The sequence below is a fragment of the Aquarana catesbeiana genome, linkage group LG05 (assembly GCF_042186555.1).
Source record: "Aquarana catesbeiana isolate 2022-GZ linkage group LG05, ASM4218655v1, whole genome shotgun sequence".
NCBI lineage: Eukaryota > Metazoa > Chordata > Amphibia > Anura > Ranidae > Aquarana > Aquarana catesbeiana.
Window position 1 is genome coordinate 338,268,338 of NC_133328.1, and position 12,700 is coordinate 338,281,037.

The following is a 12,700-nucleotide window of genomic DNA, read 5'->3' on the forward strand; positions in this document are numbered from 1 at the left end:
AACTGTTGGGGGTGTTTCTATGTGGGACATGACACTGATCACCACTCCCGATTTCAGGGAGCGGTGATCAGTGTCCTGTCACTAGGCAGAACGAGGAAATGCTTGTTTACATAAGCGTTTCCATGTTCTTCCTCTCTGTGAGACGATCATGGGTATCCCCGTGGACATCGGGTCCGTGGGACCCGCAATCACGCTCATGGAGGTCGCGGCGCGCGCCTTAAAGGGCAACGTACAGGTACGTTAATCTGCCTGTACGTGACCTTCTGCCGACGTATATTGGCATGAGCCTTTTGACAAGCGATTAAAATCCTTTGCAACATACAAGCAGAATACAAGGTATCTAACCAGTGGCAGATGGTGCTCAAGATTTTTGGAGGGGTGCAAACAAACTGAAAAATTCTGAAAAAAAAACAATCAAATGCAGCCTCACAGTGCCATCAAATGCAGCCTCACTGTGCCCCTCAAATGCAGCCTCACTGTGCCCCTCAAATGCAGCCTCACTGTGCCCCTCAAATGCAGCCACTGTGACTCCCCGCCCACCCGCTCGCTGTCTGACCGGCACTTTCTCCATCTTGGTGGCGATTCAGGAAGCGGGTTATGGCGGTGAGCTGTGGGATTGACATTGGGTCAGGCATCAGCGAGCTGTGTCCTCCATCCATCTCTTTTTCCTTCTTGCTAGGCCTCCAATAGGAGTGCCTGTCCTTTCAGCCAATCAGGTGGCGGGTATTAGACCCACACTTCCTGATTGGTGGAGAGGCGGTTCAGTGTTAGAAAAGTGAATATTTATTTGCTTTTCTAACACACCTGGGTGGGCTCCAAGCGCAATTCTCTGCGCTCTGAGTCCATCCTATTTTGAAGCCAATAAGACTCTATGGCTCTAATCAGGTGCTTCAAAAGACCACCGCCGCAGCTGTAATTCAGGTGCCCAGCATCCTGAAAGGGGTCAGACGCCTGAAAAGGGGGTGGCTACAGCGGTCATGGATTGATTCATGCTATGCATAAATCTATCCATAGTACATATGGGGTGGTTTCTTGATAGAGGGGGCGGCGCCCGTGCGCCCTTAATGGATGCTGTATTTAACCTAGAGCACTTTATGTATATTCGAATAAAATATTATATCACACGACACAATCTTCCTTCTTATAAGATGTTTTGAAAGATTGAGCAATATTATATATCCATTCTACCGCAGAGGTGGTATATCTATATTCTATAACTTTATGGAGGAGAAATCCCTCTTTACAAAAATAACTCCTATATTGGCTTATTCAGTTGCACAATGGAGGAAATCTTTATACTACATGCCTGCCTCCACTAAAAGTGCTGATCTTTGGGAACTGTCCCATAAGATAACTCTGAGATGGTACTTGACTCCGTGTAGATTAGCCAAAATGAATTCCTCTCATTTTTCAATGTGTTGGAGGAATTGAATGTTTTTTCATATTGTTTGGTTTTGTAGTAAACTTGCCAAATTTTGGACTACAGTGTTTACAATATTCTACCAAGTTACAGGCTTACCCTTGACCCCCTCTCCCTCTCTAGCTTTATTGAACCTAGGCATCAAAGATATACCCCATCTCTAATGCTGCGTACACATGAGCGGACTTTTCGACCGGACTGGTCCAACGGACTTTTCAACGGACTTTCGACGGACTTCCGATGAACTTTCCCAACGAACGGACTTGCCTACACACAATCACACCAATGTCCGATGAATTTGTACGTGTTGACGTACGACCGGAGTAAAATAAGGAAGTTCATAGCCAGTAGCCAATAGTTGCCCTAGCGTCAGTTTTCGTTCATCGGACTAGCATACAGACGAGCGGATTTTTCAATAGGAACTGGGTCCGGTGGAGTTCCAACGTAAAGATTTTACACATGTTCCAAATCTAAAGTCCGTCAGGTTTTGGACTGAAAAAGTCCGCTGCAGGTCCGAGGAAGCCCACACACAGTCGAATTGTCCGTCGGACCAGTCCGGTCAAAAAGTCCGCTCATGTGTGCGTGGCATAAGGCAATTTACTATTTACCTATTTTTAGCAACACAATTGACTCTTCTATGATTATGGAGATCCCTTTCTACTCCAAGCTTAAAGGATATCATCTAAACACTTCATACTCATTATACTTATGAGAATATGTTAGCGTCTATTGCTGTGGAGATACTCTGATTTTACCACTCGGTGGCAAACATGGGTTGATTGGTACTCTTCATATGCGACTGGGTAATAGTATTCTGTTTTCCTTTTATCTGCTCTAACAGATTTGAGACATGTATAGGTCCCTACATTGTGAGTTTGTTCTTTTGTTTCTAACCTTTATCTCATTTAGGAATTATGTCGACTCGAGTCTGATGCACAGATGGCATATTGTAGGTTTAACCTCTCTCTTAGTAACAATATGATGTCAGTGATAGAAGATAATATATTTACACTCTTAGGTCACTTTCACACTGAGGTGTTTTACAGGCGCTTTTGCGCTAAAATAGCACTTCTTCTGCAGCCCCAGTGTGAAAGCCTGAGTGCTTTCACACTGGGGCGGTGCAGTAGTGCTGTATTTAGCACTCCTAAACTGCCCCTGTCATTGAAATCAATGGCCAGCGCTGCCGAAGCGCCTGCAAAGCCCTTCGGCAGCAGTGCTGTGCAGGCGCTTTTAACCCTTTTTCAGCCGCTAGCGGGGGTTAAAAGCTTCCCGCTAGCACCTGAAAAGAACCACTGTAATGACTGTAAAGCACTGCTAAAATTAGCGGTGCTTTACCGCTAACGCAGCCAGCGCCTCAGTGTGAAAGTGCCCCTATGCTCTAAACATGATGATAATGTGCTTACTACCTGATAGATGTACCTTCAATTGAACACCTTATTTATGTTATGAGTCAGTTGTTTATCCATGTATGTTGTGATAATATATCTTTCAACAAAAATGAATGCATGTAAAACCTGTACAATATTTGCAGTTTTTTTTTTTTTAATTCTTTATTGGATTATTGGATTTTAAGCAAGATACAAATAATTTGCCTTTGGCAGGTACACATTTACTTGCAGCAACAATAGAACAAGAAAACAAGAAAAGGGGGCACATAAAGTAGTATAGTGGTCTATAACCATTTGCCAAATCTTATATTGAGAAACTATTCACAACAATTAAGATGCAATATGTTTTGCAGCAATCCAAGGTTGTAGACCAAGTAGACCAGTAGACAAAAGTTTCCAGAGAGAATCAAAGCTATTTATTCACCCACTCCAAGCGACCAAGGTGCGCTCATAGGAATTGGGAAGTTTAGTGAGAGACACTACCTCAGATGGGTTAGGAGCATCTTGAGCTATCCAGTGCTTGGTTTTTGTGAGTCTGGCAGTGATAAGTAGGTGTGTTACTACCATGTGCAAAGCGTGAGGCAAAGATACCTAGATTCAGGATTGCCATGTACGGGGAGGGAGCTATTATTATACCCATAACCTCAGAGATTATCTGAAATACTTTTTTTTCAGAAGCTCACAATACACCTGCATGACCATAACACATGAAATATTTCTGGTTTGCCCACAGGCTCGCCAACACAGAGGAGATTGTGCAGAAGAGATCTAGGCTAGCTGTAAAATACCAACGTAGGTACATTTTTTGAGTTCACTCCCAGTGTTGGACACAATGGGTTCCCTTATAAATTGTCCTGAGAGCAGTACTCTACTGGGAGGGGAAAAAGGTGGAGTCCAACTCCGCTTCCCATTTCTGAAGTGGTTTAGATTTATGAAAAATCTGTTTCTCCTGTAAATGTATTATAGATAAGGGAGATTCCCTTACAGGAATGGAAAGGTAGAAGTTCAAAAGTGGTTTGGGTAACTTTACTTCCGGGACTGAGGAGTGCTGTATGAGATGTAAAATTCTACAGTAAGTATAGCAGTCAGTGGGCCCCAGCCCAAACCTCTTCTTCAGCGCTCCCCTATCTTGGATTTTACTTTTGATAGATATGTCATTAAGTTGCCGGGCACAAGGAAAGAAGAAGCCGCTGCTCCAGGTGTATGTAATACCTCAATTGGGACCTGATAGGAGTGCCTGCCTCCATAGGATAATTGAAGAAATGAAGAACGGCTGCACATCCAAAGGTTTTTAAAATGCCTTTATTAGAAATCACTGTGATAACACCAAGAACACCAAAATGCAGTCACGTAGACGCGTTTCACACAAATAACTTGTGCTTTATCATTACCAAATAAATAATTAATAATGATTAAGCACAAGTTGTTTGTGAAACGTGTCTACGTGACTGCTTTGTGGCATCCTTGGTGTTATCACGAGTGATTTCTAATAAATGCATTTTGGAACCTTTAGATGTGCAGCCGTTTTTCTTTTCTTCAAGTTGTTGGGCATATTTGACTACCCAAGTCTGTAAGGAGATATTCGGGATTAGGTGGTGTAAAGCATCATTAGGGATGCATAGGAAGGAGTTGAAGAACTCTGGATAGGGAGGGGTGTAAAAGAGCTCTCCAAGCAAGGAAGGAGGATTTGATTGGTGATGAAAGGCCATTCAAAGGGGTAGGTTGCCATAGGTCAACCAGTAATATGTTCCGGAGATCTGAGGTTTTTTTTTTTTTTTTTTCAAAAAGTTTTTATTTTGATTTTCAACATACAATAAAGTGTAGTGCTGTACACAGTCATATTTTGTGACATTCACAGAGGTAACAGAAACTTTGGTACAAACTTAAATCTAGATAAGGGATGTTTGCCGATGTATTTACCCAGATGGGATGGCTGGATAAACAAGTTACAACAGATCATGACAATCTAATAGTTGACTATCATTAGTGGATACCTGGATGGATCTGTTGGAAAATCCCTGTGAATACTAGATTATTCGATATCAATAAGACACAGAAGAGTGAGGAAAGAACATAACCGGGGGGGAGGGGGTGGGTAGGTAGGTGGGGGGGGCACATAATTGAGAAGTAAGACAGTTGGTAAGGTACATTATAGGATTGTCCAGATACATTTTACCATATTGAAGTTGAGATAGCTGGTGATAGTAATTTATATAAAATTCTGCTAGTGTTCTTGGAGTAGTAAGTTTAGCCTGTGCCATGTTTAATTTGGTACCAGAGGATCTTTTTTCAAGAGGAGATTTTCTCCTTTGGCCTCTGGGGATAGGAATGATAGTAAGAGAAGGAGGATAGGCTGAAATTTGTTATTTCCTCCTGGGAGAGAGATGAGAGCATAAAGGCGTGCCATATGGAGTGGAAGCGGTCCAAGAAGTTTTTCTGTTTGAAATCCGTATTTAGGCGGTCTTTGATAAGTAAATGCATAAGCTCTCGTTTGACTTGGGTGATGTTAGGGCACAAGGGGGATATCCAATTTTTCAAGATGGTTCTTCTTGCGATTAAGAGGCAAATCAGAGACCACCTTTTGTGTGAAGTGGTATCTTTTGAGTCCCCTGTGTGTCTTGTATCAGTGTTGGCGGTTTGTGACCAGGGCAGGAGTTTTGGGTCCCAGTGGCCGAAGATAATTTCCTTGGGTAATTTTAGTAGGGTCACTTCAATTATGTAAGCAAGAACCTGATCCCAGAATGTAGAAATGTAGGAGCATTCCCAGAAGTGATGAGTCAGGGATGGTTTCTGAAGGTTGCATAGTGGGCATATGGCATTGCTCTTGTCTGTTTTTGACGATAGGAAAGGCATATATGCTCTGTGGGCTATTTTCAGTTGCGTTTCTCTCCATATTTCGTTGGGTATTAGCATTTGTACGGTGTTGAGGCCTTGCAGGATGTTTTCCACTAGGTTTGGATCAGGGAAGTCTTTGTTCCAGTTTTTAACCGATGATGATGAGAGAGGTGTAGATGTCTTGTGGAGGAGAGGTTTGTATATGTCCGAGATATTGTATGAGTTGTTTGAGATCATTTGGTCTGTGATATTGGTTTGGAACCTTTTGTCGACTTGTTTGCATGCCTCCTTTAGAAAGCTGATGCATTGACCATAGTAGTAGGTATGCGTCGTGGGTAGAGAGAAGGTTTCCGCAATGTTGGCAAAGGGTAATGGCTGTCCTGTCTGTATGTTGCAGAGGGAGGAGAATTTCGTTAAGCCTTTCCATTCCCATATTTTGAATGGTTTATGTTCTAAACCCGGTGGGAAGACCGGATTTCCTTGGATCGGGAGGTGTATCGATACAAAGGGAGATAGCTTGAGTAGTTTCCTTGCTTCTCTCCATGCCACTGCTGTGTCCCTTAGTAGGAGGTTATGTTGATACAGAGGGGGGACTGACTTCCATCTGCAGTGGAGGAGGGCTACTAGTGAGTAAGGGTGGGCCATGTCAGATTCCAAAGAGAAATTTGAGTAGCGAGAGGACTGCGTTATCCAGTCTATGCTAGTTCTAAGTAAACATGCTATGTTATAAATTCTAATATGGGGGAGACTGATGCCCCCTTCGCACCTGGGAAGATATAGTTTTTTGAGAGCTATATGTGGTCATTTGTTTTGCCATAGGAATTTAGTTATGGTAGAATTGAGTGAAGTCACATCTTTATGATGGAGAAGTAGCAGGATAGTTTGTAATGGGTATAGAAGTCTTGCAAAACTGAACATTTTTATTAAATGACATCTTCCCAAGAGCGAGAGGGGTAGATCCATCCAGGCATTTAATTCCTGAGTTATTTTTGACAGCAGAGGAGGGTAGTTAAGGTGATATACTGAGGAGGGGAGTTTTCCTATTTTTATTCCCAGATAGGTGATGTGAGATTTTGCGACAGGGAAAATTGATTGCTGGGTCCATTTTGGTGTGGAGTGAGTGCCGATAGGGAGAATTTTGCTTTTGCTGTAATTAATACGGAGGCCAGAGCACAAGCGGAATTCATTAAATACATTTTTTATGATTAACATATCTGAAGAGGGGTTGGCCGAGAATATGAGGACGTCGTCTGCAAATAGGGAGGTACGTAAGTCATGCATGCCTATTTTTATGCCATGTAAGGGGGCTGTTAATGTTAGATATCTGGAAAGAGGTTCTAGGGCGATATTAAAAAGGAGCGGGGAAAGGGGGCATCCTTGGCGCGTACCCTTGTGAAGATGAAGTTCTTCTGATAGAAGACTGCTACCACTAATCTTGCTATCGGGGCTGTGTACATGGCGGTGATAAGATAGTGAAAGGGGCCAGTGAAACCCATCGCTGACATTGTCATGGATAGCCAGTCGAAACTGATGTCATCGAAGGCTTTTTCCGCGTCTAACGTGATGATGGCATGATCAGTGTCTGGGTGTTGAAGTGCGTGTTCTAAGGCCAGCATGACTTTGCGGATGTTGAGGGTGGCAGTTCTACCTTTTACGAAGCCTGATTGGGCGGAATGGATTAGAGAGGGCATAATATCTGCTAACCTAGAGGCTACAATTTTTGAAAGAATTTTCACATCTAGATTGAGAAGTGATATGGGCCTGTATGAGCCCGGTTCCTGGGGGTCTTTGCCCTTCTTTGATAATAGTTTTATAATGGCCTGGTTCCCCGATTGTATGTATGTACCACCTGACCAAATATTCTGGTATACTTGGAGAAGAGTGGGTTCTAGGAGGGGTTGTAGGGTCTTGTAAAATTCACTAGTGAAGCCGTCTGGGCCTGGGGCCTTGGAGAGGGTCAGGTTGTGGATGGTTGTCGAAAGCTCAGAAAGAGTTATAGGTGCATTAAGAGTTTCTAGTTGTGATGGAGAGATTTTAGGCATGTTTATTTTTTCTAGAAAAGAGCGTGCTTTTTGTGTATCTATGGGATCTGAGACGTAAAGTGTAGAGTAACATTTTTGCATGACTTTGTTGATTAATTGTGGTGTGAAGTGGAGGGTGCCTGAACTGTCATGAAGAGATGTGATGTGGGTCGGGTAGAAAGGGCCTTTGCAGAGTCTGGAAAGAGTTTACCTGCCTTGTTCCCAAACTTATGGAATGTGGCATCTAGATAGGCCTTCTTGGTGTTTTCAAGGGTGTTTACTCAAGTGTCAAATTCTCTTTTTGCTGCCTGCCATTCAGTCCGTGCATCTGGGGAGTCTTTAGTGTACAATGCTCGTTGTGCCTGGTGTAAGCGTGAACTGGCTTCTTTGTATTTTGTTAGAGTGTTGCGTTTAAAGGAGGTTGCATAGGAGATGATACGGCCCCTTAGGAATGCTTTACCGGCGTCCCAGAATAAGTTGGGGTCGTGTAAGTGAGGGGCGTTTATTTGAGGAGTATTCAGTCCATGCATCGGATATGTATTGTTGAAAGTCAGTGTTATTATGTAGGTAAGAGGGGAATCGCCAGATATTGGGGTGTGGGGGTAAGTCTAGATTGTCGAGTGTTACCTCTATAGGGGCACGGTCGGAGATGGTTATGTCGTGGATAGTGGTATTCTGGAGGAAGGGGAGTAGATTGTCAGAGCCAAAGAGATAGTCTATCCTTGTGAATATTTTGTGTGGGTTGGAATAAAATGTGAATTCCCTGTCTGCCGGGTGGGAGAGGCGCCATAAATCCTGGAGATGGATAGATTCCATGGTGTTTGCAAAGAGAGAAGGGGCAAAGGGGTTGGTGCCCGGTTGTGGACCTTTTGGAGAGGACCTGTCATCTGTCTGATGAAGAGTATCATTAAAATCCCCTCCAATCAAATGGGGGAGGTGAGTGTTTTCCAGTAGCCAGCTGGACAGTTCAGTGTAAAATTGTCTGCCCGGGCTGTTGGGAGCATAGACATTTGTTATTACTAACTCTTTGGAGCCTATTTTGACATGTACCGTGAGCAGACGGCCCTGACTGTCGGTTTTCACCGACAAAACTGAGCATGGGAGGTTTTTGTGTATGAATAGGAGAACGCCAGCTTTGCGTCCTGCTGCCTCAGAGCCTAAAACAGTGCCTACCCAAAGCTTCTTCATGCGATGAAAGTCTGGGGCTGATAAATGTGATTCCTGAAGTAATGCTACATCGGTTTTGAGCCGTTTGAGATGCCTAAGAATTTTCATTCTCTTTTGGGGGATCTGAGACCTTTTACGTTCCAGGAAACTATTTTCATATTGGGGGGGACTGGAGAGGGGTATGTGCCGATGAGATCAATTTATCACTGAGTAGGTGGTGTGTTAAAATACCAGCTATGTCAGGAAGTCTAATATTATTATATTGGATGTGTGGTAGGTTAGAGGTGCAGGAGGGTTGGTATGAGCCCTGAAGAAAAGGAGAAAGGGAAGGGGGTATATGTCATAGAGGGGGAACAACATAAAGGAGAGCATCACAATTAAACATGGAAACTTCACTTTTTTCCGCATGGAGTCACTGTGTAGGTCAACTCCCAGATCAGGACAGTTGCAATATGTCCCCAGAGAGCCCATGGGAAAGTAATAGGTGTCTATGTAGGCACTTGGGGGCCTTAGTTCTGGGGGGGGTAAAGGGGGGGAGGAAGGTGCAGTTAGCCGTACACAGTGAGGCCAGGAGGGAATAAGAGACCAAATTCAGAGAAACAACTGCTAAGAGATAACGTTGAAAACTGAAAACATCGAAATATAATAGCATTATATTTTACGTATTGCCATATGAAAAAGGTAAGAAAAAAAAACCTGAGGGGGGACAGAGAGAACCACTGACCAAAAATTGGGTAGCCAGAGAAGTAAGTTGCGAGTCTCTGTTCAGCGAAGGGTGAAGCGATGCTGGTCTGGGACCGAGGATCTGAAGCGCTTGGGAGAGTCTTTGGGCGGGCTCCGTTGATCCAGGGAGCAGTTGACTGGAGTGCCTTTGGAGGGGGTGTGTTGTTGAGTATTAGAGAGCAAAGATCGCATATATGCTTCTGTTTCCGAGGGTTCCTGGAAGGATAACTGGTCACCGCTAGGTGTCCTGAGGCGTAGAGTAGCCGGGAAGGCTAAAGTGAATTTAATTTGTTGTTTAAAGAGTTCTGAGCATATCTGTTGGAAGGCTTTGCGTTTCTTTGAGACCTCGATGGAGTAGTAAGCAAAAATCAGAACCTTCACGCCATCAATTTGAAGCGAGCGGGTTTGTCTAAATTTTTGGAGGATAAGAGCCTTGTCAGAATAGTTCAGGTATTTAGCAATGATGGGTCGAGGGTTCTTACGTTCTTCGTTATAGGACCCATCCTGTGGGCGCGTTCCACCGTGCACGAGCCTGTTAGTCCTAGCGCCTCAGGGATGCGTTGGGAGCAGAAATCTGTTAGAGCAGATGCTTGGAGAGATTCGGGTATCCCTACGAATCGCAGGTTGCTCCTTCTGGACCTGTTTTCCAAATCGTCGAGTTTTTGGATTATATATTGGTTTGTCTTGTCTTGTGCTTGTTCTGTGGCTTGGGCTTGGTACATCTCTTCTTCCATACTTGATAAGCGATGTTCTAGCTCATTTAGCCTTGTGTTATGTTCCCCTAGCTGGGCCTTTATTTGTTTCATCCCCACATTGACAGCCTTTTCCACAGATGCAGAGATCATGGGGGACAGGAGGGCTGCCACTGCCTGTGCTATGCGCTCCGTTTTGTGGTCCCCGGCATGCTGTGGAGAGGGGGCTGACATGGAGAAGGCCTGAGAGAGGGAGGCTGGAGGAGAGGAGGCTTGAGAGAGTGGCTGAGCGGGGGATGTTTGAAGGGAGGTGTGTGGAGCTGTGCTGCCACTTACTTCCATCAGTCTGCGCGCCTGTGTGAGTGTCCATGCAGACCAAAGCCGGGGCCTCGATTTGCAGCTGGGCCGGCGGCACCGTCTGGGCCGTGTTGGAGCGGGAGCCGAGGACCTCCACGAATCGGTCCATATAGTGGGTACTGGTGCCCAAGGTGGCCGGGGGTGATTTTAGGATTCTGGGCTGGCTTTGCAGGCAGGTTTTGTGTCCTTGGTTCGGGAGCTGTTAGGAGAGGCAGCTACTCCATGCGGCGCTGGAACCGGAAGTGTGAGATCTGAGGTTTTAAGTATGCTCCATTTGATTGACACCCAAGGAAAGCCATCAGTTAGGTTAAACCAGTCCTTTATTTGGTCCAAGTGGGACGCCAAATAATAATCTTTCCCGTCTATTAGGCTCATACCTCCAGCTCTCCTGCGTTTAATCAAGAAGGAAGGGGAGCATCTTGCTCTTTTACTTTGCCCAAAATGTTTTTGGAGCATAGCGTTCAATATAAGAAACTGCTTCAAGGAGAAAAGGACAGCTAGCGTTCGAAATAGAGCATCTGGGGAAGTAGGAGCATCTTGAAGGATACCAGACGTCCAAACCAAGACAGTTCGAATTTAGATAAGTGAGCAAATTCTTGGGTCCGTTTTTTCCGGAGGTTGTCAAAATTCCAGGAAGCCAATTGTGATGTGCATGGAGTAAGGGTGATACCCAAGTATGGGACACCTGAGAGCTCATGTGAATGGGAGTGAAGCTTGTAGGGACTGTCTGTGTGCCTTAGGTACATTCAGGTCAAGAACTAGAGATTTAGAGCAGTTTACCTTGTAGTAGAGCCATACAAACTCTGGCACTGTTACCACGCTATTACCAAACTGCGCGCTATGGTGTCTAAGATATCTGCTGATTATTTGGCTTATGGATGACTAAGGTTCAATGAGATTTTCTTGATTTACCATTTAAGGCAGAGGAATTGGTGGTGGCTGTGGGTGCATTTCCCAACTATACAGTGCCTTGAAAAAGTATTCATACCCCTTGACATTTTCCATATTTTGTCATGTTACAATGAAAAACGAAAATTTATTTTTATTGGGATTTTATGTGATAGACCAACACAAAGCGACACATAATTGTGAAGTGAAAGGAGAATGAGAAATGGTTTTCAATATTTTTTACATATAAATATCTGAAAAGTGTGGCGTACATTTGTATTCAGCCCTCCTTACTGATACCTATAACTAAAATATAGTGGAACAAATTGCTTTTAGAAGTCACCTAATTAGTAAATAGAGTCCACCTGTGTGTAATTTAATCTTAGCATAAATACAGCTGCTCTTTGAAGCCCTCAGAAGTTTGTTAGAGAACCTTAGTGAACAAACAGCATCATGAAGGCCAAGGAACACACCAGACAGGTCAGGGATAAAGTTGTGGAGAAGTTTAAAGCAGGGTTAGGTTATAAAAAAAAATCCCAGGCTTTGAACATCTCATGGAGCACTGTTCAATCCATCATCCGAAAATGGAAAGAGTATGACACAACTGCAAACCTACCAAGACATGGCCGCCTAAGCTGACAGGCCGGGTAAGGAGAGCATTAATCAGAAGCAGCCAAGAGGCCCGTGGTAACTCTAGAGGAACTGCAGAGATCCACAGATCAGGTGGGAGAATCTGTCCACAGGACAACTATTAGATGTGCATTTCACAAATCTGGCCTTTAGCCCTGGCTCACATTGGTACGATTTGACATGCAATTTGACAGTTTCTGTACTACTTTTTGGGATTCCAGGCTACGATTTACATTGACATCTGTGCAGAAACCTATACAACTGTCTCTGAAATCGCGGCCAAAAATGAGACTGACATACAGGAGTGAAATTGTGTACTCACATGGCTTCATTCCTGCAGCTCAGTGTGAACCTGGGCTTATGGAAGAGTGGCAAGAAAGCCATTGTTGAAAGAAAGTCATAATTCCCATTTGCAGCTTGAGAGAAGCCATGTGGGGGACACTGCAAACATGTGGAAGAAGGTACTCTGGTCAGATGAGACTAAAAATGAACTTTTTGGCCTAAAAGCAAAACCCTATGTGTGGCAGAAAAATAACACTGCACATCACCCTGAACATACCATCTCCACTGTGAAACATG